The 23,982-nt window shown below is 53.6% G+C and overlaps 52 non-coding genes across 52 annotated transcripts; 11 read left to right on the forward strand and 41 right to left on the reverse strand.

The window, feature by feature from the left end:
- Nucleotides 1–1,979: 1,979 nt before the first annotated feature.
- trnav-aac (transfer RNA valine (anticodon AAC)) lies at nucleotides 1,980–2,052 on the reverse strand. Its single transcript has one exon. It is a non-coding gene; the product is annotated as a tRNA-Val (tRNA).
- A 593-nt stretch (nucleotides 2,053–2,645) lies between these two features.
- trnag-gcc (transfer RNA glycine (anticodon GCC)) lies at nucleotides 2,646–2,716 on the reverse strand. Its single transcript has one exon. It is a non-coding gene; the product is annotated as a tRNA-Gly (tRNA).
- Nucleotides 2,717–3,058: 342 nt separating this feature from the next.
- Nucleotides 3,059–3,131, reverse strand: trnav-cac (transfer RNA valine (anticodon CAC)). Its single transcript has one exon. It is a non-coding gene; the product is annotated as a tRNA-Val (tRNA).
- Nucleotides 3,132–3,350: 219 nt separating this feature from the next.
- Nucleotides 3,351–3,422, forward strand: trnad-guc (transfer RNA aspartic acid (anticodon GUC)). Its single transcript has one exon. It is a non-coding gene; the product is annotated as a tRNA-Asp (tRNA).
- A 175-nt stretch (nucleotides 3,423–3,597) lies between these two features.
- trnav-aac (transfer RNA valine (anticodon AAC)) lies at nucleotides 3,598–3,670 on the reverse strand. Its single transcript has one exon. It is a non-coding gene; the product is annotated as a tRNA-Val (tRNA).
- A 593-nt stretch (nucleotides 3,671–4,263) lies between these two features.
- trnag-gcc (transfer RNA glycine (anticodon GCC)) lies at nucleotides 4,264–4,334 on the reverse strand. Its single transcript has one exon. It is a non-coding gene; the product is annotated as a tRNA-Gly (tRNA).
- Nucleotides 4,335–4,676: 342 nt separating this feature from the next.
- trnav-cac (transfer RNA valine (anticodon CAC)) lies at nucleotides 4,677–4,749 on the reverse strand. Its single transcript has one exon. It is a non-coding gene; the product is annotated as a tRNA-Val (tRNA).
- A 219-nt stretch (nucleotides 4,750–4,968) lies between these two features.
- On the forward strand, nucleotides 4,969–5,040 carry trnad-guc (transfer RNA aspartic acid (anticodon GUC)). Its single transcript has one exon. It is a non-coding gene; the product is annotated as a tRNA-Asp (tRNA).
- A 175-nt stretch (nucleotides 5,041–5,215) lies between these two features.
- trnav-aac (transfer RNA valine (anticodon AAC)) lies at nucleotides 5,216–5,288 on the reverse strand. The gene has a single exon. It is a non-coding gene; the product is annotated as a tRNA-Val (tRNA).
- A 593-nt stretch (nucleotides 5,289–5,881) lies between these two features.
- On the reverse strand, nucleotides 5,882–5,952 carry trnag-gcc (transfer RNA glycine (anticodon GCC)). Its single transcript has one exon. It is a non-coding gene; the product is annotated as a tRNA-Gly (tRNA).
- A 342-nt stretch (nucleotides 5,953–6,294) lies between these two features.
- Nucleotides 6,295–6,367, reverse strand: trnav-cac (transfer RNA valine (anticodon CAC)). The gene has a single exon. It is a non-coding gene; the product is annotated as a tRNA-Val (tRNA).
- Nucleotides 6,368–6,586: 219 nt separating this feature from the next.
- trnad-guc (transfer RNA aspartic acid (anticodon GUC)) lies at nucleotides 6,587–6,658 on the forward strand. The gene has a single exon. It is a non-coding gene; the product is annotated as a tRNA-Asp (tRNA).
- A 175-nt stretch (nucleotides 6,659–6,833) lies between these two features.
- On the reverse strand, nucleotides 6,834–6,906 carry trnav-aac (transfer RNA valine (anticodon AAC)). The gene has a single exon. It is a non-coding gene; the product is annotated as a tRNA-Val (tRNA).
- Nucleotides 6,907–7,499: 593 nt separating this feature from the next.
- On the reverse strand, nucleotides 7,500–7,570 carry trnag-gcc (transfer RNA glycine (anticodon GCC)). The gene has a single exon. It is a non-coding gene; the product is annotated as a tRNA-Gly (tRNA).
- A 342-nt stretch (nucleotides 7,571–7,912) lies between these two features.
- trnav-cac (transfer RNA valine (anticodon CAC)) lies at nucleotides 7,913–7,985 on the reverse strand. Its single transcript has one exon. It is a non-coding gene; the product is annotated as a tRNA-Val (tRNA).
- A 219-nt stretch (nucleotides 7,986–8,204) lies between these two features.
- trnad-guc (transfer RNA aspartic acid (anticodon GUC)) lies at nucleotides 8,205–8,276 on the forward strand. The gene has a single exon. It is a non-coding gene; the product is annotated as a tRNA-Asp (tRNA).
- A 175-nt stretch (nucleotides 8,277–8,451) lies between these two features.
- On the reverse strand, nucleotides 8,452–8,524 carry trnav-aac (transfer RNA valine (anticodon AAC)). The gene has a single exon. It is a non-coding gene; the product is annotated as a tRNA-Val (tRNA).
- A 593-nt stretch (nucleotides 8,525–9,117) lies between these two features.
- On the reverse strand, nucleotides 9,118–9,188 carry trnag-gcc (transfer RNA glycine (anticodon GCC)). The gene has a single exon. It is a non-coding gene; the product is annotated as a tRNA-Gly (tRNA).
- Nucleotides 9,189–9,530: 342 nt separating this feature from the next.
- On the reverse strand, nucleotides 9,531–9,603 carry trnav-cac (transfer RNA valine (anticodon CAC)). Its single transcript has one exon. It is a non-coding gene; the product is annotated as a tRNA-Val (tRNA).
- Nucleotides 9,604–9,822: 219 nt separating this feature from the next.
- Nucleotides 9,823–9,894, forward strand: trnad-guc (transfer RNA aspartic acid (anticodon GUC)). Its single transcript has one exon. It is a non-coding gene; the product is annotated as a tRNA-Asp (tRNA).
- A 168-nt stretch (nucleotides 9,895–10,062) lies between these two features.
- Nucleotides 10,063–10,135, reverse strand: trnav-aac (transfer RNA valine (anticodon AAC)). The gene has a single exon. It is a non-coding gene; the product is annotated as a tRNA-Val (tRNA).
- A 593-nt stretch (nucleotides 10,136–10,728) lies between these two features.
- trnag-gcc (transfer RNA glycine (anticodon GCC)) lies at nucleotides 10,729–10,799 on the reverse strand. Its single transcript has one exon. It is a non-coding gene; the product is annotated as a tRNA-Gly (tRNA).
- Nucleotides 10,800–11,141: 342 nt separating this feature from the next.
- Nucleotides 11,142–11,214, reverse strand: trnav-cac (transfer RNA valine (anticodon CAC)). The gene has a single exon. It is a non-coding gene; the product is annotated as a tRNA-Val (tRNA).
- A 219-nt stretch (nucleotides 11,215–11,433) lies between these two features.
- On the forward strand, nucleotides 11,434–11,505 carry trnad-guc (transfer RNA aspartic acid (anticodon GUC)). Its single transcript has one exon. It is a non-coding gene; the product is annotated as a tRNA-Asp (tRNA).
- A 175-nt stretch (nucleotides 11,506–11,680) lies between these two features.
- Nucleotides 11,681–11,753, reverse strand: trnav-aac (transfer RNA valine (anticodon AAC)). The gene has a single exon. It is a non-coding gene; the product is annotated as a tRNA-Val (tRNA).
- A 593-nt stretch (nucleotides 11,754–12,346) lies between these two features.
- trnag-gcc (transfer RNA glycine (anticodon GCC)) lies at nucleotides 12,347–12,417 on the reverse strand. Its single transcript has one exon. It is a non-coding gene; the product is annotated as a tRNA-Gly (tRNA).
- A 342-nt stretch (nucleotides 12,418–12,759) lies between these two features.
- On the reverse strand, nucleotides 12,760–12,832 carry trnav-cac (transfer RNA valine (anticodon CAC)). The gene has a single exon. It is a non-coding gene; the product is annotated as a tRNA-Val (tRNA).
- A 219-nt stretch (nucleotides 12,833–13,051) lies between these two features.
- trnad-guc (transfer RNA aspartic acid (anticodon GUC)) lies at nucleotides 13,052–13,123 on the forward strand. Its single transcript has one exon. It is a non-coding gene; the product is annotated as a tRNA-Asp (tRNA).
- Nucleotides 13,124–13,298: 175 nt separating this feature from the next.
- On the reverse strand, nucleotides 13,299–13,371 carry trnav-aac (transfer RNA valine (anticodon AAC)). Its single transcript has one exon. It is a non-coding gene; the product is annotated as a tRNA-Val (tRNA).
- Nucleotides 13,372–13,964: 593 nt separating this feature from the next.
- trnag-gcc (transfer RNA glycine (anticodon GCC)) lies at nucleotides 13,965–14,035 on the reverse strand. The gene has a single exon. It is a non-coding gene; the product is annotated as a tRNA-Gly (tRNA).
- A 342-nt stretch (nucleotides 14,036–14,377) lies between these two features.
- Nucleotides 14,378–14,450, reverse strand: trnav-cac (transfer RNA valine (anticodon CAC)). Its single transcript has one exon. It is a non-coding gene; the product is annotated as a tRNA-Val (tRNA).
- Nucleotides 14,451–14,669: 219 nt separating this feature from the next.
- trnad-guc (transfer RNA aspartic acid (anticodon GUC)) lies at nucleotides 14,670–14,741 on the forward strand. The gene has a single exon. It is a non-coding gene; the product is annotated as a tRNA-Asp (tRNA).
- Nucleotides 14,742–14,916: 175 nt separating this feature from the next.
- trnav-aac (transfer RNA valine (anticodon AAC)) lies at nucleotides 14,917–14,989 on the reverse strand. Its single transcript has one exon. It is a non-coding gene; the product is annotated as a tRNA-Val (tRNA).
- A 593-nt stretch (nucleotides 14,990–15,582) lies between these two features.
- Nucleotides 15,583–15,653, reverse strand: trnag-gcc (transfer RNA glycine (anticodon GCC)). The gene has a single exon. It is a non-coding gene; the product is annotated as a tRNA-Gly (tRNA).
- A 342-nt stretch (nucleotides 15,654–15,995) lies between these two features.
- Nucleotides 15,996–16,068, reverse strand: trnav-cac (transfer RNA valine (anticodon CAC)). Its single transcript has one exon. It is a non-coding gene; the product is annotated as a tRNA-Val (tRNA).
- Nucleotides 16,069–16,534: 466 nt separating this feature from the next.
- trnav-aac (transfer RNA valine (anticodon AAC)) lies at nucleotides 16,535–16,607 on the reverse strand. The gene has a single exon. It is a non-coding gene; the product is annotated as a tRNA-Val (tRNA).
- Nucleotides 16,608–17,200: 593 nt separating this feature from the next.
- trnag-gcc (transfer RNA glycine (anticodon GCC)) lies at nucleotides 17,201–17,271 on the reverse strand. Its single transcript has one exon. It is a non-coding gene; the product is annotated as a tRNA-Gly (tRNA).
- A 342-nt stretch (nucleotides 17,272–17,613) lies between these two features.
- On the reverse strand, nucleotides 17,614–17,686 carry trnav-cac (transfer RNA valine (anticodon CAC)). The gene has a single exon. It is a non-coding gene; the product is annotated as a tRNA-Val (tRNA).
- A 219-nt stretch (nucleotides 17,687–17,905) lies between these two features.
- On the forward strand, nucleotides 17,906–17,977 carry trnad-guc (transfer RNA aspartic acid (anticodon GUC)). Its single transcript has one exon. It is a non-coding gene; the product is annotated as a tRNA-Asp (tRNA).
- A 175-nt stretch (nucleotides 17,978–18,152) lies between these two features.
- Nucleotides 18,153–18,225, reverse strand: trnav-aac (transfer RNA valine (anticodon AAC)). The gene has a single exon. It is a non-coding gene; the product is annotated as a tRNA-Val (tRNA).
- Nucleotides 18,226–18,818: 593 nt separating this feature from the next.
- trnag-gcc (transfer RNA glycine (anticodon GCC)) lies at nucleotides 18,819–18,889 on the reverse strand. The gene has a single exon. It is a non-coding gene; the product is annotated as a tRNA-Gly (tRNA).
- Nucleotides 18,890–19,231: 342 nt separating this feature from the next.
- Nucleotides 19,232–19,304, reverse strand: trnav-cac (transfer RNA valine (anticodon CAC)). Its single transcript has one exon. It is a non-coding gene; the product is annotated as a tRNA-Val (tRNA).
- Nucleotides 19,305–19,770: 466 nt separating this feature from the next.
- trnav-aac (transfer RNA valine (anticodon AAC)) lies at nucleotides 19,771–19,843 on the reverse strand. Its single transcript has one exon. It is a non-coding gene; the product is annotated as a tRNA-Val (tRNA).
- A 593-nt stretch (nucleotides 19,844–20,436) lies between these two features.
- trnag-gcc (transfer RNA glycine (anticodon GCC)) lies at nucleotides 20,437–20,507 on the reverse strand. Its single transcript has one exon. It is a non-coding gene; the product is annotated as a tRNA-Gly (tRNA).
- Nucleotides 20,508–20,849: 342 nt separating this feature from the next.
- Nucleotides 20,850–20,922, reverse strand: trnav-cac (transfer RNA valine (anticodon CAC)). The gene has a single exon. It is a non-coding gene; the product is annotated as a tRNA-Val (tRNA).
- A 219-nt stretch (nucleotides 20,923–21,141) lies between these two features.
- On the forward strand, nucleotides 21,142–21,213 carry trnad-guc (transfer RNA aspartic acid (anticodon GUC)). The gene has a single exon. It is a non-coding gene; the product is annotated as a tRNA-Asp (tRNA).
- A 175-nt stretch (nucleotides 21,214–21,388) lies between these two features.
- Nucleotides 21,389–21,461, reverse strand: trnav-aac (transfer RNA valine (anticodon AAC)). Its single transcript has one exon. It is a non-coding gene; the product is annotated as a tRNA-Val (tRNA).
- A 591-nt stretch (nucleotides 21,462–22,052) lies between these two features.
- On the reverse strand, nucleotides 22,053–22,123 carry trnag-gcc (transfer RNA glycine (anticodon GCC)). The gene has a single exon. It is a non-coding gene; the product is annotated as a tRNA-Gly (tRNA).
- Nucleotides 22,124–22,465: 342 nt separating this feature from the next.
- trnav-cac (transfer RNA valine (anticodon CAC)) lies at nucleotides 22,466–22,538 on the reverse strand. The gene has a single exon. It is a non-coding gene; the product is annotated as a tRNA-Val (tRNA).
- A 219-nt stretch (nucleotides 22,539–22,757) lies between these two features.
- trnad-guc (transfer RNA aspartic acid (anticodon GUC)) lies at nucleotides 22,758–22,829 on the forward strand. Its single transcript has one exon. It is a non-coding gene; the product is annotated as a tRNA-Asp (tRNA).
- Nucleotides 22,830–23,004: 175 nt separating this feature from the next.
- Nucleotides 23,005–23,077, reverse strand: trnav-aac (transfer RNA valine (anticodon AAC)). The gene has a single exon. It is a non-coding gene; the product is annotated as a tRNA-Val (tRNA).
- Nucleotides 23,078–23,670: 593 nt separating this feature from the next.
- trnag-gcc (transfer RNA glycine (anticodon GCC)) lies at nucleotides 23,671–23,741 on the reverse strand. The gene has a single exon. It is a non-coding gene; the product is annotated as a tRNA-Gly (tRNA).
- Nucleotides 23,742–23,982: the final 241 nt, after the last annotated feature.

Below are 23,982 nucleotides of genomic sequence, written 5' to 3' on the forward strand. Positions count from 1 at the left end.
GCAGGAGCAGGCGGGGGTTGTGACATCAGAGAGGATCCAGGTGGCGGATGCAGCTTCTTCTGGAGGTAGAGCTGGAGTTTGTGCATTTTTGTTCCTGCAGCACATTTTTGTTTCACAATGAAGGATGCGTAGCCATCCTTCCTGCTGTCCCAAATCTCTCGCCAGGTGTTGTTGGCACGAGAGCCAAAACCAACCAGATGCTCATCCTCCGATGCTGCTGCTGCTGCTGTCACAGCTGGCTTTCGTTCTTCATAGCTGAGAAGAGACTGGATTTCGGGAAAGCTGAGGGAAAAGCTCACAAATGACAGTAGGCTGTCCTTGTTGTGCCCCGCTGCCATGAACACTCCTGCAGCCTCCTCCTTTTTCTGGTTCTTGATTAAGTAGATGGTATACCCAATGTCATTCTCCAGGAGCCAGCGGAAGGACTTCCCCTTATACTTCCCAAACTGCAGGATGTATTCTCCAGTCACCTCAGTTTTCTCTGAAGGGTCTCCTCCTCTCCGGCAGACCACAGTCAGTGCATTTAGCCTGACCAGCTCCTCCTTCATAGGTGCAGACTTGTCCTGCAGAGACGGGTTGTCTTTCAGGACTTTGGCTGCATCAGTTGGATCCTGACGAAGAAATCCTAGTGGTCCCTTACGGAAGGAAACTGCCACTTTCCCGGGGTAAAACAACATTTTGCGCATTTTCCCTGTTATGACAAAGAGTAGAGCATATTAAAAAGTCTATTTATACGTTATAGACAGGCATTGTTTTTATACCAGATGTTAATAGATAGTAATGGAAAGCAGAACATAGGAGGTTAGTATAGTAGCCTGACATCTGATATCATCTGTGTACCTTAGGTGGCTGTCTTCCTGTAGGCAGCCACACTATTTACATTTCAATGGAAGACCCTCACCCCTCCCCCCCACCTCTCCTCCTGTGGTAAAAGCCTTTGAACTACTCATGGAAAAGTAAAAGTATATGTCCTGTATATGAGTTAGGTATAGTTATATGATAACCTTAATCCAATAACTAACTAGTACCTGATTAGTAACTCTTTCTGTCAGATACATGTGGAGCAGTGACTGTACATGACTATAAACTACTGCTACTACTACTACTACTACTACTACTACTACTACTACTACTAATAATAATAATAATAACTGTGTTTATAGAGCACATTTCACAGACAAAGAGGTCACAAAGTGCTGTACAGATTAAAAAACATAGTAAAAAAAACACATTAATTAATGGAGCAGCCAAAACACATTAAAAAAATACTACTACTGCTGCTACTACTAATACTACTATTACTACTGCTACTACTACTACTACTACTACTACTGTTAATACTACTACTACTGTTAATACTACTACTACTACTACTACTACTACTACTACTTGATGAACCTTTAAGTAACGTTACTCAGCGTGCACATCTATGCTAGTTGACGTGATTCAAATGAAGATCAAGAACATGTCAACACTAATTCTCTTTACATTTCAGGTCATTGTTATTCATTTAAATTACTTACTCTTTCGCGTAACTTCCAAACAACAGAGAGAGCTGCCGTTGATATTCTGCTCCGCGCTGTGACTGAAGCAGGGAGAGCCGCAGCGGAGGAGGGAAAGAGGAGGAGGGAAGGAGCCGGCTAAACTCAAACTGCTCCACTGCGCCACTGGTGGCCAAAGAAATATTACATCGGCGGATTTCAGCACCGCCATAGGAAATGAATGGGGGCTCCGTTTAGGGAGTTTAGCTAAAGAATCCCCGGCTGCCGCGCGGGAGACCAGGGTTCGATTCCCTGACGGGGAGCGCTCTGCAAGCGGGACCAGCGTCCAAGCTCCCTGCGGTGACAATTGGCACCGGGAGGAGAAGACGGGCGATGTTCAAAGTCCGACGCTTTTGGGCAGTCCTTCGTCTTTTCCTGTTTACTGAAAAGCCCTGGCCCTTGAGTTTAAACGTGTGGGGTAACAAGAACAAAGAGCAGTGTTTCCGCCCAGTTTCGAACGGGGGACCTTTCGCGTGTTAGGCGAACGTGATAACCACTACACTACGGAAACAGTGGCATGCCACTTGGGGGGACACAACTGGCAGGGCAGGGCAAATGTCTCACGACACCCAGCTCTCACAGCACATGCTCGGGGTCAAAGTTGGTGAAGTCACACTGTCAATGTAGCGGTGGCCCTGGTTGTACAGTGATTTGACACTGGCGGAACAGTGACTGACACCGGGGGAACATAAGGGCTCAAGAGGCCCCTGAAGAACCAGACCCACCTCTGGAGCTCACCCCCCTCCCGCCCCCCACCTCCACCCCTCCCCCGACCCGGCCCACCATCCGACCCCGCGGACCCACACTTAAGCACACGGCCTGAGTTAAAACCCTTGTTTGGCCAATTTAGAGTGTCGCACCTCTGGTACTCTACAATCAGAGACTGACATTGGGGATACCCATTTACATTTGCGTTGAGGCCCACGCTTATTCTCCTTGCGTGGTACTCGAGAAAAAGACACAGCGGGGATACAAAGCGACGTTTGGGATACTCGCTGACATTCAAACACATCCCCGGTGTCTGGCGGTCACAATCACGTCAGTCAGCTTCACAAACGAGGCGATGTTGCCGAGGAGCCAGCCGCTAACCACAAAAGGCACGGCTGCATTGGCCGGGAATCGGACCCGGATCTCCCACGTGGCAGGTGAGAATTCTACCATTGAACCACCAATGCCCACGTTCGCGCCAATACGAGAAGGGACAGGACGTGTTCAATTGACTTTAAAACTTCCACGGTAATATTCTTTGAATTCCCTGTAAACGCCGAAAAACCAATCCAAAATGGAAGTTCCCGCCGAAGACCAGGGTTGGACTGGCCGACGGGGAGCGTTCCGCGAGCAGGACAAGAGTCAAAATGCCCCGGGCATTTAATGCACCGCATAAGGGAGCAGTGGACAGGATTCAAAGTCAAACCCTTTGGGCAAAAGGACCGGGGCAGTCCTTCTTATGGTCCAGCTTACTGAAAATTCCCCCGAGTCGAGTTTTGATGCGTGGCGTAACCAGGAACAAAGAACAGTGTTTCCGCCCAGTTTCGAACGGGGGACCTTTCGCGTGTGAGGCGAACGTGATAACCACTACACTACGGAAACTGCTGAGGAGCCCTCTTGCGCACGTGCCCGGCGAAATGCAACATTTACACTTCACCGCAAACACTTCCAAGGCCAAGTGACATGATTTCCTACTGGATCCAGTCAAAGCTGCTGTCGTTGAGGGACAGTGAATGTGTAAGTAACGCAAGAGTTCCACTGTGAAACTCTTAGGCTTCCCTGTAAATGCCGACAAAGGAGCCCAAGACGTGTCTTCGGCAGTCCTCGTTAGTATAGTGGACAGTATCTCCGCTTGTCACGCGGAAGACCAGGGTTCGATTCCCTGACGGGGAGCGCTCTGCAAGCGGGACCAGCGTCCAAGCTCCCTGCGGTGACAATTGGCACCGGGAGGAGAAGACGGGCGATGTTCAAAGTCCGACGCTTTTGGGCAGTCCTTCGTCTTTTCCTGTTTACTGAAAAGCCCTGGCCCTTGAGTTTAAACGTGTGGAGTAACAAGAACAAAGAGCAGTGTTTCCGCCCAGTTTCGAACGGGGGACCTTTCGCGTGTTAGGCGAACGTGATAACCACTACACTACGGAAACAGTGGCATGCCACTTGGGGGGACACAACTGGCAGGGCAGGGCAAATGTCTCACGACACCCAGCTCTCACAGCACATGCTCGGGGTCAAAGTTGGTGAAGTCACACTGTCAATGTAGCGGTGGCCCTGGTTGTACAGTGATTTGACACTGGCGGAACAGTGACTGACACCGGGGGAACATAAGGGCTCAAGAGGCCCCTGAAGAACCAGACCCACCTCTGGAGCTCACCCCCCTCCCGCCCCCCACCTCCACCCCTCCCCCGACCCGGCCCACCATCCGACCCCGCGGACCCACACTTAAGCACACGGCCTGAGTTAAAACCCTTGTTTGGCCAATTTAGAGTGTCGCACCCCTGGTACTCTACAATCAGAGACTGACATTGGGGATACCCATTTACATTTGCGTTGAGGCCCACGCTTATTCTCCTTGCGTGGTACTCGAGAAAAAGACACAGCGGGGATACAAAGCGACGTTTGGGATACTCGCTGACATTCAAACACATCCCCGGTGTCTGGCGGTCACAATCACGTCAGTCAGCTTCACAAACGAGGCGATGTTGCCGAGGAGCCAGCCGCTAACCACAAAAGGCACGGCTGCATTGGCCGGGAATCGGACCCGGATCTCCCACGTGGCAGGTGAGAATTCTACCATTGAACCACCAATGCCCACGTTCGCGCCAATACGAGAAGGGACAGGACGTGTTCAATTGACTTTAAAACTTCCACGGTAATATTCTTTGAATTCCCTGTAAACGCCGAAAAACCAATCCAAAATGGAAGTTCCCGCCGAAGACCAGGGTTGGACTGGCCGACGGGGAGCGTTCCGCGAGCAGGACAAGAGTCAAAATGCCCCGGGCATTTAATGCACCGCATAAGGGAGCAGTGGACAGGATTCAAAGTCAAACCCTTTGGGCAAAAGGACCGGGGCAGTCCTTCTTATGGTCCAGCTTACTGAAAATTCCCCCGAGTCGAGTTTTGATGCGTGGCGTAACCAGGAACAAAGAACAGTGTTTCCGCCCAGTTTCGAACGGGGGACCTTTCGCGTGTGAGGCGAACGTGATAACCACTACACTACGGAAACTGCTGAGGAGCCCTCTTGCGCACGTGCCCGGCGAAATGCAACATTTACACTTCACCGCAAACACTTCCAAGGCCAAGTGACATGATTTCCTACTGGATCCAGTCAAAGCTGCTGTCGTTGAGGGACAGTGAATGTGTAAGTCACGCAAGAGTTCCACTGTGAAACTCTTAGGCTTCCCTGTAAATGCCGACAAAGGAGCCCAAGACGTGTCTTCGGCAGTCCTCGTTAGTATAGTGGACAGTATCTCCGCTTGTCACGCGGAAGACCAGGGTTCGATTCCCTGACGGGGAGCGCTCTGCAAGCGGGACCAGCGTCCAAGCTCCCTGCGGTGACAATTGGCACCGGGAGGAGAAGACGGGCGATGTTCAAAGTCCGACACTTTTGGGCAGTCCTTCGTCTTTTCCTGTTTACTGAAAAGCCCTGGCCCTTGAGTTTAAACGTGTGGGGTAACAAGAACAAAGAGCAGTGTTTCCGCCCAGTTTCGAACGGGGGACCTTTCGCGTGTTAGGCGAACGTGATAACCACTACACTACGGAAACAGTGGCATGCCACTTGGGGGGACACAACTGGCAGGGCAGGGCAAATGTCTCACGACACCCAGCTCTCACAGCACATGCTCGGGGTCAAAGTTGGTGAAGTCACACTGTCAATGTAGCGGTGGCCCTGGTTGTACAGTGATTTGACACTGGCGGAACAGTGACTGACACCGGGGGAACATAAGGGCTCAAGAGGCCCCTGAAGAACCAGACCCACCTCTGGAGCTCACCCCCCTCCCGCCCCCCACCTCCACCCCTCCCCCGACCCGGCCCACCATCCGACCCCGCGGACCCACACTTAAGCACACGGCCTGAGTTAAAACCCTTGTTTGGCCAATTTAGAGTGTCGCACCCCTGGTACTCTACAATCAGAGACTGACATTGGGGATACCCATTTACATTTGCGTTGAGGCCCACGCTTATTCTCCTTGCGTGGTACTCGAGAAAAAGACACAGCGGGGATACAAAGCGACGTTTGGGATACTCGCTGACATTCAAACACATCCCCGGTGTCTGGCGGTCACAATCACGTCAGTCAGCTTCACAAACGAGGCGATGTTGCCGAGGAGCCAGCCGCTAACCACAAAAGGCACGGCTGCATTGGCCGGGAATCGGACCCGGATCTCCCACGTGGCAGGTGAGAATTCTACCATTGAACCACCAATGCCCACGTTCGCGCCAATACGAGAAGGGACAGGACGTGTTCAATTGACTTTAAAACTTCCACGGTAATATTCTTTGAATTCCCTGTAAACGCCGAAAAACCAATCCAAAATGGAAGTTCCCGCCGAAGACCAGGGTTGGACTGGCCGACGGGGAGCGTTCCGCGAGCAGGACAAGAGTCAAAATGCCCCGGGCATTTAATGCACCGCATAAGGGAGCAGTGGACAGGATTCAAAGTCAAACCCTTTGGGCAAAAGGACCGGGGCAGTCCTTCTTATGGTCCAGCTTACTGAAAATTCCCCCGAGTCGAGTTTTGATGCGTGGCGTAACCAGGAACAAAGAACAGTGTTTCCGCCCAGTTTCGAACGGGGGACCTTTCGCGTGTGAGGCGAACGTGATAACCACTACACTACGGAAACTGCTGAGGAGCCCTCTTGCGCACGTGCCCGGCGAAATGCAACATTTACACTTCACCGCAAACACTTCCAAGGCCAAGTGACATGATTTCCTACTGGATCCAGTCAAAGCTGCTGTCGTTGAGGGACAGTGAATGTGTAAGTAACGCAAGAGTTCCACTGTGAAACTCTTAGGCTTCCCTGTAAATGCCGACAAAGGAGCCCAAGACGTGTCTTCGGCAGTCCTCGTTAGTATAGTGGACAGTATCTCCGCTTGTCACGCGGAAGACCAGGGTTCGATTCCCTGACGGGGAGCGCTCTGCAAGCGGGACCAGCGTCCAAGCTCCCTGCGGTGACAATTGGCACCGGGAGGAGGAGACGGGCGATGTTCAAAGTCCGACGCTTTTGGGCAGTCCTTCGTCTTTTCCTGTTTACTGAAAAGCCCTGGCCCTTGAGTTTAAACGTGTGGAGTAACAAGAACAAAGAGCAGTGTTTCCGCCCAGTTTCGAACGGGGGACCTTTCGCGTGTTAGGCGAACGTGATAACCACTACACTACGGAAACAGTGGCATGCCACTTGGGGGGACACAACTGGCAGGGCAGGGCAAATGTCTCACGACACCCAGCTCTCACAGCACATGCTCGGGGTCAAAGTTGGTGAAGTCACACTGTCAATGTAGCGGTGGCCCTGGTTGTACAGTGATTTGACACTGGCGGAACAGTGACTGACACCGGGGGAACATAAGGGCTCAAGAGGCCCCTGAAGAACCAGACCCACCTCTGGAGCTCACCCCCCTCCCGCCCCCCACCTCCACCCCTCCCCCGACCCGGCCCACCATCCGACCCCGCGGACCCACACTTAAGCACACGGCCTGAGTTAAAACCCTTGTTTGGCCAATTTAGAGTGTCGCACCCCTGGTACTCTACAATCAGAGACTGACATTGGGGATACCCATTTACATTTGCGTTGAGGCCCACGCTTATTCTCCTTGCGTGGTACTCGAGAAAAAGACACAGCGGGGATACAAAGCGACGTTTGGGATACTCGCTGACATTCAAACACATCCCCGGTGTCTGGCGGTCACAATCACGTCAGTCAGCTTCACAAACGAGGCGATGTTGCCGAGGAGCCAGCCGCTAACCACAAAAGGCACGGCTGCATTGGCCGGGAATCGGACCCGGATCTCCCACGTGGCAGGTGAGAATTCTACCATTGAACCACCAATGCCCACGTTCGCGCCAATACGAGAAGGGACAGGACGTGTTCAATTGACTTTAAAACTTCCACGGTAATATTCTTTGAATTCCCTGTAAACGCCGAAAAACCAATCCAAAATGGAAGTTCCCGCCGAAGACCAGGGTTGGACTGGCCGACGGGGAGCGTTCCGCGAGCAGGACAAGAGTCAAAATGCCCCGGGCATTTAATGCACCGCATAAGGGAGCAGTGGACAGGATTCAAAGTCAAACCCTTTGGGCAAAAGGACCGGGGCAGTCCTTCTTATGGTCCAGCTTACTGAAAATTCCCCCGAGTCGAGTTTTGATGCGTGGCGTAACCAGGAACAAAGAACAGTGTTTCCGCCCAGTTTCGAACGGGGGACCTTTCGCGTGTGAGGCGAACGTGATAACCACTACACTACGGAAACTGCTGAGGAGCCCTCTTGCGCACGTGCCCGGCGAAATGCAACATTTACACTTCACCGCAAACACTTCCAAGGCCAAGTGACATGATTTCCTACTGGATCCAGTCAAAGCTGCTGTCGTTGAGGGACAGTGAATGTGTAAGTAACGCAAGAGTTCCACTGTGAAACTCTTAGGCTTCCCTGTAAATGCCGACAAAGGAGCCCAAGACGTGTCTTCGGCAGTCCTCGTTAGTATAGTGGACAGTATCTCCGCTTGTCACGCGGAAGACCAGGGTTCGATTCCCTGACGGGGAGCGCTCTGCAAGCGGGACCAGCGTCCAAGCTCCCTGCGGTGACAATTGGCACCGGGAGGAGAAGACGGGCGATGTTCAAAGTCCGACGCTTTTGGGCAGTCCTTCGTCTTTTCCTGTTTACTGAAAAGCCCTGGCCCTTGAGTTTAAACGTGTGGAGTAACAAGAACAAAGAGCAGTGTTTCCGCCCAGTTTCGAACGGGGGACCTTTCGCGTGTTAGGCGAACGTGATAACCACTACACTACGGAAACAGTGGCATGCCACTTGGGGGGACACAACTGGCAGGGCAGGGCAAATGTCTCACGACACCCAGCTCTCACAGCACATGCTCGGGGTCAAAGTTGGTGAAGTCACACTGTCAATGTAGCGGTGGCCCTGGTTGTACAGTGATTTGACACTGGCGGAACAGTGACTGACACCGGGGGAACATAAGGGCTCAAGAGGCCCCTGAAGAACCAGACCCACCTCTGGAGCTCACCCCCCTCCCGCCCCCCACCTCCACCCCTCCCCCGACCCGGCCCACCATCCGACCCCGCGGACCCACACTTAAGCACACGGCCTGAGTTAAAACCCTTGTTTGGCCAATTTAGAGTGTCGCACCCCTGGTACTCTACAATCAGAGACTGACATTGGGGATACCCATTTACATTTGCGTTGAGGCCCACGCTTATTCTCCTTGCGTGGTACTCGAGAAAAAGACACAGCGGGGATACAAAGCGACGTTTGGGATACTCGCTGACATTCAAACACATCCCCGGTGTCTGGCGGTCACAATCACGTCAGTCAGCTTCACAAACGAGGCGATGTTGCCGAGGAGCCAGCCGCTAACCACAAAAGGCACGGCTGCATTGGCCGGGAATCGGACCCGGATCTCCCACGTGGCAGGTGAGAATTCTACCATTGAACCACCAATGCCCACGTTCGTGCCAATACGAGAAGGGACAGGACGTGTTCAATTGACTTTAAAACTTCCACGGTAATATTCTTTGAATTCCCTGTAAACGCCGAAAAACCAATCCAAAATGGAAGTTCCCGCCGAAGACCAGGGTTGGACTGGCCGACGGGGAGCGTTCCGCGAGCAGGACAAGAGTCAAAATGCCCCGGGCATTTAATGCACCGCATAAGGGAGCAGTGGACAGGATTCAAAGTCAAACCCTTTGGGCAAAAGGACCGGGGCAGTCCTTCTTATGGTCCAGCTTACTGAAAATTCCCCCGAGTCGAGTTTTGATGCGTGGCGTAACCAGGAACAAAGAACAGTGTTTCCGCCCAGTTTCGAACGGGGGACCTTTCGCGTGTGAGGCGAACGTGATAACCACTACACTACGGAAACTGCTGAGGAGCCCTCTTGCGCACGTGCCCGGCGAAATGCAACATTTACACTTCACCGCAAACACTTCCAAGGCCAAGTGACATGATTTCCTACTGGATCCAGTCAAAGCTGCTGTCGTTGAGGGACAGTGAATGTGTAAGTAACGCAAGAGTTCCACTGTGAAACTCTTAGGCTTCCCTGTAAATGCCGACAAAGGAGCCCAAGACGTGTCTTCGGCAGTCCTCGTTAGTATAGTGGACAGTATCTCCGCTTGTCACGCGGAAGACCAGGGTTCGATTCCCTGACGGGGAGCGCTCTGCAAGCGGGACCAGCGTCCAAGCTCCCTGCGGTGACAATTGGCACCGAGAGGAGAAGACGGGCGATGTTCGAAGTCCGACGCTTTTGAGCAGTCCTTCGTCTTTTCCTGAAAAGCCCTGGACCTTGACTTTAAACGTGTGGAGTAACAAGAACAAAGAGCAGTGTTTCCGCCCAGTTTCGAACGGGGGACCTTTCGCGTGTTAGGCGAACGTGATAACCACTACACTACGGAAACAGTGGCATGCCACTTGGGGGGACACAACTGGCAGGGCAGGGCAAATGTCTCACGACACCCAGCTCTCACAGCACATGCTCGGGGTCAAAGTTGGTGAAGTCACACTGTCAATGTAGCGGTGGCCCTGGTTGTACAGTGATTTGACACTGGCGGAACAGTGACTGACACCGGGGGAACATAAGGGCTCAAGAGGCCCCTGAAGAACCAGACCCACCTCTGGAGCTCACCCCCCTCCCGCCCCCCACCTCCACCCCTCCCCCGACCCGGCCCACCATCCGACCCCGCGGACCCACACTTAAGCACACGGCCTGAGTTAAAACCCTTGTTTGGCCAATTTAGAGTGTCGCACCCCTGGTACTCTACAATCAGAGACTGACATTGGGGATACCCATTTACATTTGCGTTGAGGCCCACGCTTATTCTCCTTGCGTGGTACTCGAGAAAAAGACACAGCGGGGATACAAAGCGACGTTTGGGATACTCGCTGACATTCAAACACATCCCCGGTGTCTGGCGGTCACAATCACGTCAGTCAGCTTCACAAACGAGGCGATGTTGCCGAGGAGCCAGCCGCTAACCACAAAAGGCACGGCTGCATTGGCCGGGAATCGGACCCGGATCTCCCACGTGGCAGGTGAGAATTCTACCATTGAACCACCAATGCCCACGTTCGCGCCAATACGAGAAGGGACAGGACGTGTTCAATTGACTTTAAAACTTCCACGGTAATATTCTTTGAATTCCCTGTAAACGCCGAAAAACCAATCCAAAATGGAAGTTCCCGCCGAAGACCAGGGTTGGACTGGCCGACGGGGAGCGTTCCGCGAGCAGGACAAGAGTCAAAATGCCCCGGGCATTTAATGCACCGCATAAGGGAGCAGTGGACAGGATTCAAAGTCAAACCCTTTGGGCAAAAGGACCGGGGCAGTCCTTCTTATGGTCCAGCTTACTGAAAATTCCCCCGAGTCGAGTTTTGATGCGTGGCGTAACCAGGAACAAAGAACAGTGTTTCCGCCCAGTTTCGAACGGGGGACCTTTCGCGTGTGAGGCGAACGTGATAACCACTACACTACGGAAACTGCTGAGGAGCCCTCTTGCGCACGTGCCCGGCGAAATGCAACATTTACACTTCACCGCAAACACTTCCAAGGCCAAGTGACATGATTTCCTACTGGATCCAGTCAAAGCTGCTGTCGTTGAGGGACAGTGAATGTGTAAGTAACGCAAGAGTTCCACTGTGAAACTCTTAGGCTTCCCTGTAAATGCCGACAAAGGAGCCCAAGACGTGTCTTCGGCAGTCCTCGTTAGTATAGTGGACAGTATCTCGGCTTGTCACGCGGAAGACCAGGGTTCGATTCCCTGACGGGGAGCGCTCTGCAAGCGGGACCAGCGTCCAAGCTCCCTGCGGTGACAATTGGCACCGGGAGGAGAAGACGGGCGATGTTCAAAGTCCGACGCTTTTGGGCAGTCCTTCGTCTTTTCCTGTTTACTGAAAAGCCCTGGCCCTTGAGTTTAAACGTGTGGAGTAACAAGAACAAAGAGCAGTGTTTCCGCCCAGTTTCGAACGGGGGACCTTTCGCGTGTTAGGCGAACGTGATAACCACTACACTACGGAAACAGTGGCATGCCACTTGGGGGGACACAACTGGCAGGGCAGGGCAAATGTCTCACGACACCCAGCTCTCACAGCACATGCTCGGGGTCAAAGTTGGTGAAGTCACACTGTCAATGTAGCGGTGGCCCTGGTTGTACAGTGATTTGACACTGGCGGAACAGTGACTGACACCGGGGGAACATAAGGGCTCAAGAGGCCCCTGAAGAACCAGACCCACCTCTGGAGCTCACCCCCCTCCCGCCCCCCACCTCCACCCCTCCCCCGACCCGGCCCACCATCCGACCCCGCGGACCCACACTTAAGCACACGGCCTGAGTTAAAACCCTTGTTTGGCCAATTTAGAGTGTCGCACCCCTGGTACTCTACAATCAGAGACTGACATTGGGGATACCCATTTACATTTGCGTTGAGGCCCACGCTTATTCTCCTTGCGTGGTACTCGAGAAAAAGACACAGCGGGGATACAAAGCGACGTTTGGGATACTCGCTGACATTCAAACACATCCCCGGTGTCTGGCGGTCACAATCACGTCAGTCAGCTTCACAAACGAGGCGATGTTGCCGAGGAGCCAGCCGCTAACCACAAAAGGCACGGCTGCATTGGCCGGGAATCGGACCCGGATCTCCCACGTGGCAGGTGAGAATTCTACCATTGAACCACCAATGCCCACGTTCGCGCCAATACGAGAAGGGACAGGACGTGTTCAATTGACTTTAAAACTTCCACGGTAATATTCTTTGAATTCCCTGTAAACGCCGAAAAACCAATCCAAAATGGAAGTTCCCGCCGAAGACCAGGGTTGGACTGGCCGACGGGGAGCGTTCCGCGAGCAGGACAAGAGTCAAAATGCCCCGGGCATTTAATGCACCGCATAAGGGAGCAGTGGACAGGATTCAAAGTCAAACCCTTTGGGCAAAAGGACCGGGGCAGTCCTTCTTATGGTCCAGCTTACTGAAAATTCCCCCGAGTCGAGTTTTGATGCGTGGCGTAACCAGGAACAAAGAACAGTGTTTCCGCCCAGTTTCGAACGGGGGACCTTTCGCGTGTGAGGCGAACGTGATAACCACTACACTACGGAAACTGCTGAGGAGCCCTCTTGCGCACGTGCCCGGCGAAATGCAACATTTACACTTCACCGCAAACACTTCCAAGGCCAAGTGACATGATTTCCTACTGGATCCAGTCAAAGCTGCTGTCGTTGAGGGACAGTGAATGTGTAAGTCACGCAAGAGTTCCACTGTGAAACTCTTAGGCTTCCCTGTAAATGCCGACAAAGGAGCCCAAGACGTGTCTTCGGCAGTCCTCGTTAGTATAGTGGACAGTATCTCCGCTTGTCACGCGGAAGACCAGGGTTCGATTCCCTGACGGGGAGCGCTCTGCAAGCGGGACCAGCGTCCAAGCTCCCTGCGGTGACAATTGGCACCGGGAGGAGAAGACGGGCGATGTTCAAAGTCCGACGCTTTTGGGCAGTCCTTCGTCTTTTCCTGTTTACTGAAAAGCCCTGGCCCTTGAGTTTAAACGTGTGGGGTAACAAGAACAAAGAGCAGTGTTTCCGCCCAGTTTCGAACGGGGGACCTTTCGCGTGTTAGGCGAACGTGATAACCACTACACTACGGAAACAGTGGCATGCCACTTGGGGGGACACAACTGGCAGGGCAGGGCAAATGTCTCACGACACCCAGCTCTCACAGCACATGCTCGGGGTCAAAGTTGGTGAAGTCACACTGTCAATGTAGCGGTGGCCCTGGTTGTACAGTGATTTGACACTGGCGGAACAGTGACTGACACCGGGGGAACATAAGGGCTCAAGAGGCCCCTGAAGAACCAGACCCACCTCTGGAGCTCACCCCCCTCCCGCCCCCCACCTCCACCCCTCCCCCGACCCGGCCCACCATCCGACCCCGCGGACCCACACTTAAGCACACGGCCTGAGTTAAAACCCTTGTTTGGCCAATTTAGAGTGTCGCACCCCTGGTACTCTACAATCAGAGACTGACATTGGGGATACCCATTTACATTTGCGTTGAGGCCCACGCTTATTCTCCTTGCGTGGTACTCGAGAAAAAGACACAGCGGGGATACAAAGCGACGTTTGGGATACTCGCTGACATTCAAACACATCCCCGGTGTCTGGCGGTCACAATCACGTCAGTCAGCTTCACAAACGAGGCGATGTTGCCGAGGAGCCAGCCGCTAACCACAAAAGGCACGGCTGCATTGGCCGGGAATCGGACCCGGATCTCCCACGTGGCAGGTGAGAATTCTACCATTGAACCACCAATGCCCACGTTCGCGCCAATACGAGAAGGGACAGGACGTGTTCAATTGACTTTAAAACTTCCACGGTAATATTCTTTGAATTCCCTGTAAACGCCGAAAAACCAATCCAAAATGGAAGTTCCCGCCGAAGACCAGGGTTGGACTGGCCGACGGGGAGCGTTCCGCGAGCAGGACAAGAGTCAAAATGCCCCGGGCATTTAATGCACCGCATAAGGGAGCAGTGGACAGGATTCAAAGTCAAACCCTTTGGGCAAAAGGACCGGGGCAGTCCTTCTTATGGTCCAGCTTACTGAAAATTCCCCCGAGTCGAGTTTTGATGCGTGGCGTAACCAGGAACAAAGAACAGTGTTTCCGCCCAGTTTCGAACGGGGGACCTTTCGCGTGTGAGGCGAACGTGATAACCACTACACTACGGAAACTGCTGAGGAGCCCTCTTGCGCACGTGCCCGGCGAAATGCAACATTTACACTTCACCGCAAACACTTCCAAGGCCAAGTGACATGATTTCCTACTGGATCCAGTCAAAGCTGCTGTCGTTGAGGGACAGTGAATGTGTAAGTCACGCAAGAGTTCCACTGTGAAACTCTTAGGCTTCCCTGTAAATGCCGACAAAGGAGCCCAAGACGTGTCTTCGGCAGTCCTCGTTAGTATAGTGGACAGTATCTCCGCTTGTCACGCGGAAGACCAGGGTTCGATTCCCTGACGGGGAGCGCTCTGCAAGCGGGACCAGCGTCCAAGCTCCCTGCGGTGACAATTGGCACCGGGAGGAGAAGACGGGCGATGTTCAAAGTCCGACGCTTTTGGGCAGTCCTTCGTCTTTTCCTGTTTACTGAAAAGCCCTGGCCCTTGAGTTTAAACGTGTGGGGTAACAAGAACAAAGAGCAGTGTTTCCGCCCAGTTTCGAACGGGGGACCTTTCGCGTGTTAGGCGAACGTGATAACCACTACACTACGGAAACAGTGGCATGCCACTTGGGGGGACACAACTGGCAGGGCAGGGCAAATGTCTCACGACACCCAGCTCTCACAGCACATGCTCGGGGTCAAAGTTGGTGAAGTCACACTGTCAATGTAGCGGTGGCCCTGGTTGTACAGTGATTTGACACTGGCGGAACAGTGACTGACACCGGGGGAACATAAGGGCTCAAGAGGCCCCTGAAGAACCAGACCCACCTCTGGAGCTCACCCCCCTCCCGCCCCCCACCTCCACCCCTCCCCCGACCCGGCCCACCATCCGACCCCGCGGACCCACACTTAAGCACACGGCCTGAGTTAAAACCCTTGTTTGGCCAATTTAGAGTGTCGCACCCCTGGTACTCTACAATCAGAGACTGACATTGGGGATACCCATTTACATTTGCGTTGAGGCCCACGCTTATTCTCCTTGCGTGGTACTCGAGAAAAAGACACAGCGGGGATACAAAGCGACGTTTGGGATACTCGCTGACATTCAAACACATCCCCGGTGTCTGGCGGTCACAATCACGTCAGTCAGCTTCACAAACGAGGCGATGTTGCCGAGGAGCCAGCCGCTAACCACAAAAGGCACGGCTGCATTGGCCGGGAATCGGACCCGGATCTCCCACGTGGCAGGTGAGAATTCTACCATTGAACCACCAATGCCCACGTTCGCGCCAATACGAGAAGGGACAGGACGTGTTCAATTGACTTTAAAACTTCCACGGTAATATTCTTTGAATTCCCTGTAAACGCCGAAAAACCAATCCAAAATGGAAGTTCCCGCCGAAGACCAGGGTTGGACTGGCCGACGGGGAGCGTTCCGCGAGCAGGACAAGAGTCAAAATGCCCCGGGCATTTAATGCACCGCATAAGGGAGCAGTGGACAGGATTCAAAGTCAAACCCTTTGGGCAAAAGGACCGGGGCAGTCCTTCTTATGGTCCAGCTTACTGAAAATTCCCCCGAGTCGAGTTTTGATGCGTGGCGTAACCAGGAACAAAGAACAGTGTTTCCGCCCAGTTTCGAACGGGGGACCTTTCGCGTGTGAGGCGAACGTGATAACCACTACACTACGGAAACTGCTGAGGAGCCCTCTTGCGCACGTGCCCGGCGAAATGCAACATTTACACTTCACCGCAAACACTTCCAAGGCCAAGTGACATGATTTCCTACTGGATCCAGTCAAAGCTGCTGTCGTTGAGGGACAGTGAATGTGTAAGTAACGCAAGAGTTCCACTGTGAAACTCTTAGGCTTCCCTGTAAATGCCGACAAAGGAGCCCAAGACGTGTCTTCGGCAGTCCTCGTTAGTATAGTGGACAGTATCTCGGCTTGTCACGCGGAAGACCAGGGTTCGATTCCCTGACGGGGAGCGCTCTGCAAGCGGGACCAGCGTCCAAGCTCCCTGCGGTGACAATTGGCACCGGGAGGAGAAGACGGGCGATGTTCAAAGTCCGACGCTTTTGGGCAGTCCTTCGTCTTTTCCTGTTTACTGAAAAGCCCTGGCCCTTGAGTTTAAACGTGTGGAGTAACAAGAACAAAGAGCAGTGTTTCCGCCCAGTTTCGAACGGGGGACCTTTCGCGTGTTAGGCGAACGTGATAACCACTACACTACGGAAACAGTGGCATGCCACTTGGGGGGACACAACTGGCAGGGCAGGGCAAATGTCTCACGACACCCAGCTCTCACAGCACATGCTCGGGGTCAAAGTTGGTGAAGTCACACTGTCAATGTAGCGGTGGCCCTGGTTGTACAGTGATTTGACACTGGCGGAACAGTGACTGACACCGGGGGAACATAAGGGCTCAAGAGGCCCCTGAAGAACCAGACCCACCTCTGGAGCTCACCCCCCTCCCGCCCCCCACCTCCACCCCTCCCCCGACCCGGCCCACCATCCGACCCCGCGGACCCACACTTAAGCACACGGCCTGAGTTAAAACCCTTGTTTGGCCAATTTAGAGTGTCGCACCCCTGGTACTCTACAATCAGAGACTGACATTGGGGATACCCATTTACATTTGCGTTGAGGCCCACGCTTATTCTCCTTGCGTGGTACTCGAGAAAAAGACACAGCGGGGATACAAAGCGACGTTTGGGATACTCGCTGACATTCAAACACATCCCCGGTGTCTGGCGGTCACAATCACGTCAGTCAGCTTCACAAACGAGGCGATGTTGCCGAGGAGCCAGCCGCTAACCACAAAAGGCACGGCTGCATTGGCCGGGAATCGGACCCGGATCTCCCACGTGGCAGGTGAGAATTCTACCATTGAACCACCAATGCCCACGTTCGCGCCAATACGAGAAGGGACAGGACGTGTTCAATTGACTTTAAAACTTCCACGGTAATATTCTTTGAATTCCCTGTAAACGCCGAAAAACCAATCCAAAATGGAAGTTCCCGCCGAAGACCAGGGTTGGACTGGCCGACGGGGAGCGTTCCGCGAGCAGGACAAGAGTCAAAATGCCCCGGGCATTTAATGCACCGCATAAGGGAGCAGTGGACAGGATTCAAAGTCAAACCCTTTGGGCAAAAGGACCGGGGCAGTCCTTCTTATGGTCCAGCTTACTGAAAATTCCCCCGAGTCGAGTTTTGATGCGTGGCGTAACCAGGAACAAAGAACAGTGTTTCCGCCCAGTTTCGAACGGGGGACCTTTCGCGTGTGAGGCGAACGTGATAACCACTACACTACGGAAACTGCTGAGGAGCCCTCTTGCGCACGTGCCCGGCGAAATGCAACATTTACACTTCACCGCAAACACTTCCAAGGCCAAGTGACATGATTTCCTACTGGATCCAGTCAAAGCTGCTGTCGTTGAGGGACAGTGAATGTGTAAGTCACGCAAGAGTTCCACTGTGAAACTCTTAGGCTTCCCTGTAAATGCCGACAAAGGAGCCCAAGACGTGTCTTCGGCAGTCCTCGTTAGTATAGTGGACAGTATCTCCGCTTGTCACGCGGAAGACCAGGGTTCGATTCCCTGACGGGGAGCGCTCTGCAAGCGGGACCAGCGTCCAAGCTCCCTGCGGTGACAATTGGCACCGGGAGGAGAAGACGGGCGATGTTCAAAGTCCGACACTTTTGGGCAGTCCTTCGTCTTTTCCTGTTTACTGAAAAGCCCTGGCCCTTGAGTTTAAACGTGTGGGGTAACAAGAACAAAGAGCAGTGTTTCCGCCCAGTTTCGAACGGGGGACCTTTCGCGTGTTAGGCGAACGTGATAACCACTACACTACGGAAACAGTGGCATGCCACTTGGGGGGACACAACTGGCAGGGCAGGGCAAATGTCTCACGACACCCAGCTCTCACAGCACATGCTCGGGGTCAAAGTTGGTGAAGTCACACTGTCAATGTAGCGGTGGCCCTGGTTGTACAGTGATTTGACACTGGCGGAACAGTGACTGACACCGGGGGAACATAAGGGCTCAAGAGGCCCCTGAAGAACCAGACCCACCTCTGGAGCTCACCCCCCTCCCGCCCCCCACCTCCACCCCTCCCCCGACCCGGCCCACCATCCGACCCCGCGGACCCACACTTAAGCACACGGCCTGAGTTAAAACCCTTGTTTGGCCAATTTAGAGTGTCGCACCCCTGGTACTCTACAATCAGAGACTGACATTGGGGATACCCATTTACATTTGCGTTGAGGCCCACGCTTATTCTCCTTGCGTGGTACTCGAGAAAAAGACACAGCGGGGATACAAAGCGACGTTTGGGATACTCGCTGACATTCAAACACATCCCCGGTGTCTGGCGGTCACAATCACGTCAGTCAGCTTCACAAACGAGGCGATGTTGCCGAGGAGCCAGCCGCTAACCACAAAAGGCACGGCTGCATTGGCCGGGAATCGGACCCGGATCTCCCACGTGGCAGGTGAGAATTCTACCATTGAACCACCAATGCCCACGTTCGCACCAATACGAGAAGGGACAGGACGTGTTCAATTGACTTTAAAACTTCCACGGTAATATTCTTTGAATTCCCTGTAAACGCCGAAAAACCAATCCAAAATGGAAGTTCCCGCCGAAGACCAGGGTTGGACTGGCCGACGGGGAGCGTTCCGCGAGCAGGACAAGAGTCAAAATGCCCCGGGCATTTAATGCACCGCATAAGGGAGCAGTGGACAGGATTCAAAGTCAAACCCTTTGGGCAAAAGGACCGGGGCAGTCCTTCTTATGGTCCAGCTTACTGAAAATTCCCCCGAGTCGAGTTTTGATGCGTGGCGTAACCAGGAACAAAGAACAGTGTTTCCGCCCAGTTTCGAACGGGGGACCTTTCGCGTGTGAGGCGAACGTGATAACCACTACACTACGGAAACTGCTGAGGAGCCCTCTTGCGCACGTGCCCGGCGAAATGCAACATTTACACTTCACCGCAAACACTTCCAAGGCCAAGTGACATGATTTCCTACTGGATCCAGTCAAAGCTGCTGTCGTTGAGGGACAGTGAATGTGTAAGTAACGCAAGAGTTCCACTGTGAAACTCTTAGGCTTCCCTGTAAATGCCGACAAAGGAGCCCAAGACGTGTCTTCGGCAGTCCTCGTTAGTATAGTGGACAGTATCTCGGCTTGTCACGCGGAAGACCAGGGTTCGATTCCCTGACGGGGAGCGCTCTGCAAGCGGGACCAGCGTCCAAGCTCCCTGCGGTGACAATTGGCACCGGGAGGAGAAGACGGGCGATGTTCAAAGTCCGACGCTTTTGGGCAGTCCTTCGTCTTTTCCTGTTTACTGAAAAGCCCTGGCCCTTGAGTTTAAACGTGTGGAGTAACAAGAACAAAGAGCAGTGTTTCCGCCCAGTTTCGAACGGGGGACCTTTCGCGTGTTAGGCGAACGTGATAACCACTACACTACGGAAACAGTGGCATGCCACTTGGGGGGACACAACTGGCAGGGCAGGGCAAATGTCTCACGACACCCAGCTCTCACAGCACATGCTCGGGGTCAAAGTTGGTGAAGTCACACTGTCAATGTAGCGGTGGCCCTGGTTGTACAGTGATTTGACACTGGCGGAACAGTGACTGACACCGGGGGAACATAAGGGCTCAAGAGGCCCCTGAAGAACCAGACCCACCTCTGGAGCTCACCCCCCTCCCGCCCCCCACCTCCACCCCTCCCCCGACCCGGCCCACCATCCGACCCCGCGGACCCACACTTAAGCACACGGCCTGAGTTAAAACCCTTGTTTGGCCAATTTAGAGTGTCGCACCTCTGGTACTCTACAATCAGAGACTGACATTGGGGATACCCATTTACATTTGCGTTGAGGCCCACGCTTATTCTCCTTGCGTGGTACTCGAGAAAAAGACACAGCGGGGATACAAAGCGACGTTTGGGATACTCGCTGACATTCAAACACATCCCCGGTGTCTGGCGGTCACAATCACGTCAGTCAGCTTCACAAACGAGGCGATGTTGCCGAGGAGCCAGCCGCTAACCACAAAAGGCACGGCTGCATTGGCCGGGAATCGGACCCGGATCTCCCACGTGGCAGGTGAGAATTCTACCATTGAACCACCAATGCCCACGTTCGCGCCAATACGAGAAGGGACAGGACGTGTTCAATTGACTTTAAAACTTCCACGGTAATATTCTTTGAATTCCCTGTAAACGCCGAAAAACCAATCCAAAATGGAAGTTCCCGCCGAAGACCAGGGTTGGACTGGCCGACGGGGAGCGTTCCGCGAGCAGGACAAGAGTCAAAATGCCCCGGGCATTTAATGCACCGCATAAGGGAGCAGTGGACAGGATTCAAAGTCAAACCCTTTGGGCAAAAGGACCGGGGCAGTCCTTCTTATGGTCCAGCTTACTGAAAATTCCCCCGAGTCGAGTTTTGATGCGTGGCGTAACCAGGAACAAAGAACAGTGTTTCCGCCCAGTTTCGAACGGGGGACCTTTCGCGTGTGAGGCGAACGTGATAACCACTACACTACGGAAACTGCTGAGGAGCCCTCTTGCGCACGTGCCCGGCGAAATGCAACATTTACACTTCACCGCAAACACTTCCAAGGCCAAGTGACATGATTTCCTACTGGATCCAGTCAAAGCTGCTGTCGTTGAGGGACAGTGAATGTGTAAGTAACGCAAGAGTTCCACTGTGAAACTCTTAGGCTTCCCTGTAAATGCCGACAAAGGAGCCCAAGACGTGTCTTCGGCAGTCCTCGTTAGTATAGTGGACAGTATCTCCGCTTGTCACGCGGAAGACCAGGGTTCGATTCCCTGACGGGGAGCGCTCTGCAAGCGGGACCAGCGTCCAAGCTCCCTGCGGTGACAATTGGCACCGGGAGGAGAAGACGGGCGATGTTCAAAGTCCGACGCTTTTGGGCAGTCCTTCGTCTTTTCCTGTTTACTGAAAAGCCCTGGCCCTTGAGTTTAAACGTGTGGAGTAACAAGAACAAAGAGCAGTGTTTCCGCCCAGTTTCGAACGGGGGACCTTTCGCGTGTTAGGCGAACGTGATAACCACTACACTACGGAAACAGTGGCATGCCACTTGGGGGGACACAACTGGCAGGGCAGGGCAAATGTCTCACGACACCCAGCTCTCACAGCACATGCTCGGGGTCAAAGTTGGTGAAGTCACACTGTCAATGTAGCGGTGGCCCTGGTTGTACAGTGATTTGACACTGGCGGAACAGTGACTGACACCGGGGGAACATAAGGGCTCAAGAGGCCCCTGAAGAACCAGACCCACCTCTGGAGCTCACCCCCCTCCCGCCCCCCACCTCCACCCCTCCCCCGACCCGGCCCACCATCCGACCCCGCGGACCCACACTTAAGCACACGGCCTGAGTTAAAACCCTTGTTTGGCCAATTTAGAGTGTCGCACCCCTGGTACTCTACAATCAGAGACTGACATTGGGGATACCCATTTACATTTGCGTTGAGGCCCACGCTTATTCTCCTTGCGTGGTACTCGAGAAAAAGACAGCGGGGATACAAAGCGACGTTTGGGATACTCGCTGACATTCAAACACATCCCCGGTGTCTGGCGGTCACAATCACGTCAGTCAGCTTCACAAACGAGGCGATGTTGCCGAGGAGCCAGCCGCTAACCACAAAAGGCACGGCTGCATTGGCCGGGAATCGGACCCGGATCTCCCACGTGGCAGGTGAGAATTCTACCATTGAACCACCAATGCCCACGTTCGCGCCAATACGAGAAGGGACAGGACGTGTTCAATTGACTTTAAAACTTCCACGGTAATATTCTTTGAATTCCCTGTAAACGCCGAAAAACCAATCCAAAATGGAAGTTCCCGCCGAAGACCAGGGTTGGACTGGCCGACGGGGAGCGTTCCGCGAGCAGGACAAGAGTCAAAATGCCCCGGGCATTTAATGCACCGCATAAGGGAGCAGTGGACAGGATTCAAAGTCAAACCCTTTGGGCAAAAGGACCGGGGCAGTCCTTCTTATGGTCCAGCTTACTGAAAATTCCCCCGAGTCGAGTTTTGATGCGTGGCGTAACCAGGAACAAAGAACAGTGTTTCCGCCCAGTTTCGAACGGGGGACCTTTCGCGTGTGAGGCGAACGTGATAACCACTACACTACGGAAACTGCTGAGGAGCCCTCTTGCGCACGTGCCCGGCGAAATGCAACATTTACACTTCACCGCAAACACTTCCAAGGCCAAGTGACATGATTTCCTACTGGATCCAGTCAAAGCTGCTGTCGTTGAGGGACAGTGAATGTGTAAGTAACGCAAGAGTTCCACTGTGAAACTCTTAGGCTTCCCTGTAAATGCCGACAAAGGAGCCCAAGACGTGTCTTCGGCAGTCCTCGTTAGTATAGTGGACAGTATCTCCGCTTGTCACGCGGAAGACCAGGGTTCGATTCCCTGACGGGGAGCGCTCTGCAAGCGGGACCAGCGTCCAAGCTCCCTGCGGTGACAATTGGCACCGGGAGGAGAAGACGGGCGATGTTCAAAGTCCGACGCTTTTGGGCAGTCCTTCGTCTTTTCCTGTTTACTGAAAAGCCCTGGCCCTTGAGTTTAAACGTGTGGAGTAACAAGAACAAAGAGCAGTGTTTCCGCCCAGTTTCGAACGGGGGACCTTTCGCGTGTTAGGCGAACGTGATAACCACTACACTACGGAAACAGTGGCATGCCACTTGGGGGGACACAACTGGCAGGGCAGGGCAAATGTCTCACGACACCCAGCTCTCACAGCACATGCTCGGGGTCAAAGTTGGTGAAGTCACACTGTCAATGTAGCGGTGGCCCTGGTTGTACAGTGATTTGACACTGGCGGAACAGTGACTGACACCGGGGGAACATAAGGGCTCAAGAGGCCCCTGAAGAACCAGACCCACCTCTGGAGCTCACCCCCCTCCCGCCCCCCACCTCCACCCCTCCCCCGACCCGGCCCACCATCCGACCCCGCGGACCCACACTTAAGCACACGGCCTGAGTTAAAACCCTTGTTTGGCCAATTTAGAGTGTCGCACCCCTGGTACTCTACAATCAGAGACTGACATTGGGGATACCCATTTACATTTGCGTTGAGGCCCACGCTTATTCTCCTTGCGTGGTACTCGAGAAAAAGACACAGCGGGGATACAAAGCGACGTTTGGGATACTCGCTGACATTCAAACACATCCCCGGTGTCTGGCGGTCACAATCACGTCAGTCAGCTTCACAAACGAGGCGATGTTGCCGAGGAGCCAGCCGCTAACCACAAAAGGCACGGCTGCATTGGCCGGGAATCGGACCCGGATCTCCCACGTGGCAGGTGAGAATTCTACCATTGAACCACCAATGCCCACGTTCGCGCCAATACGAGAAGGGACAGGACGTGTTCAATTGACTTTAAAACTTCCACGGTAATATTCTTTGAATTCCCTGTAAACGCCGAAAAACCAATCCAAAATGGAAGTTCCCGCCGAAGACCAGGGTTGGACTGGCCGACGGGGAGCGTTCCGCGAGCAGGACAAGAGTCAAAATGCCCCGGGCATTTAATGCACCGCATAAGGGAGCAGTGGACAGGATTCAAAGTCAAACCC

The sequence above is a fragment of the Clinocottus analis genome, unplaced genomic scaffold (assembly GCF_023055335.1).
Source record: "Clinocottus analis isolate CAN_PGR_092001 unplaced genomic scaffold, fCliAna1.0.p SCAF_34, whole genome shotgun sequence".
NCBI classification, from domain to species: Eukaryota; Metazoa; Chordata; class Actinopteri; order Perciformes; family Cottidae; genus Clinocottus; species Clinocottus analis.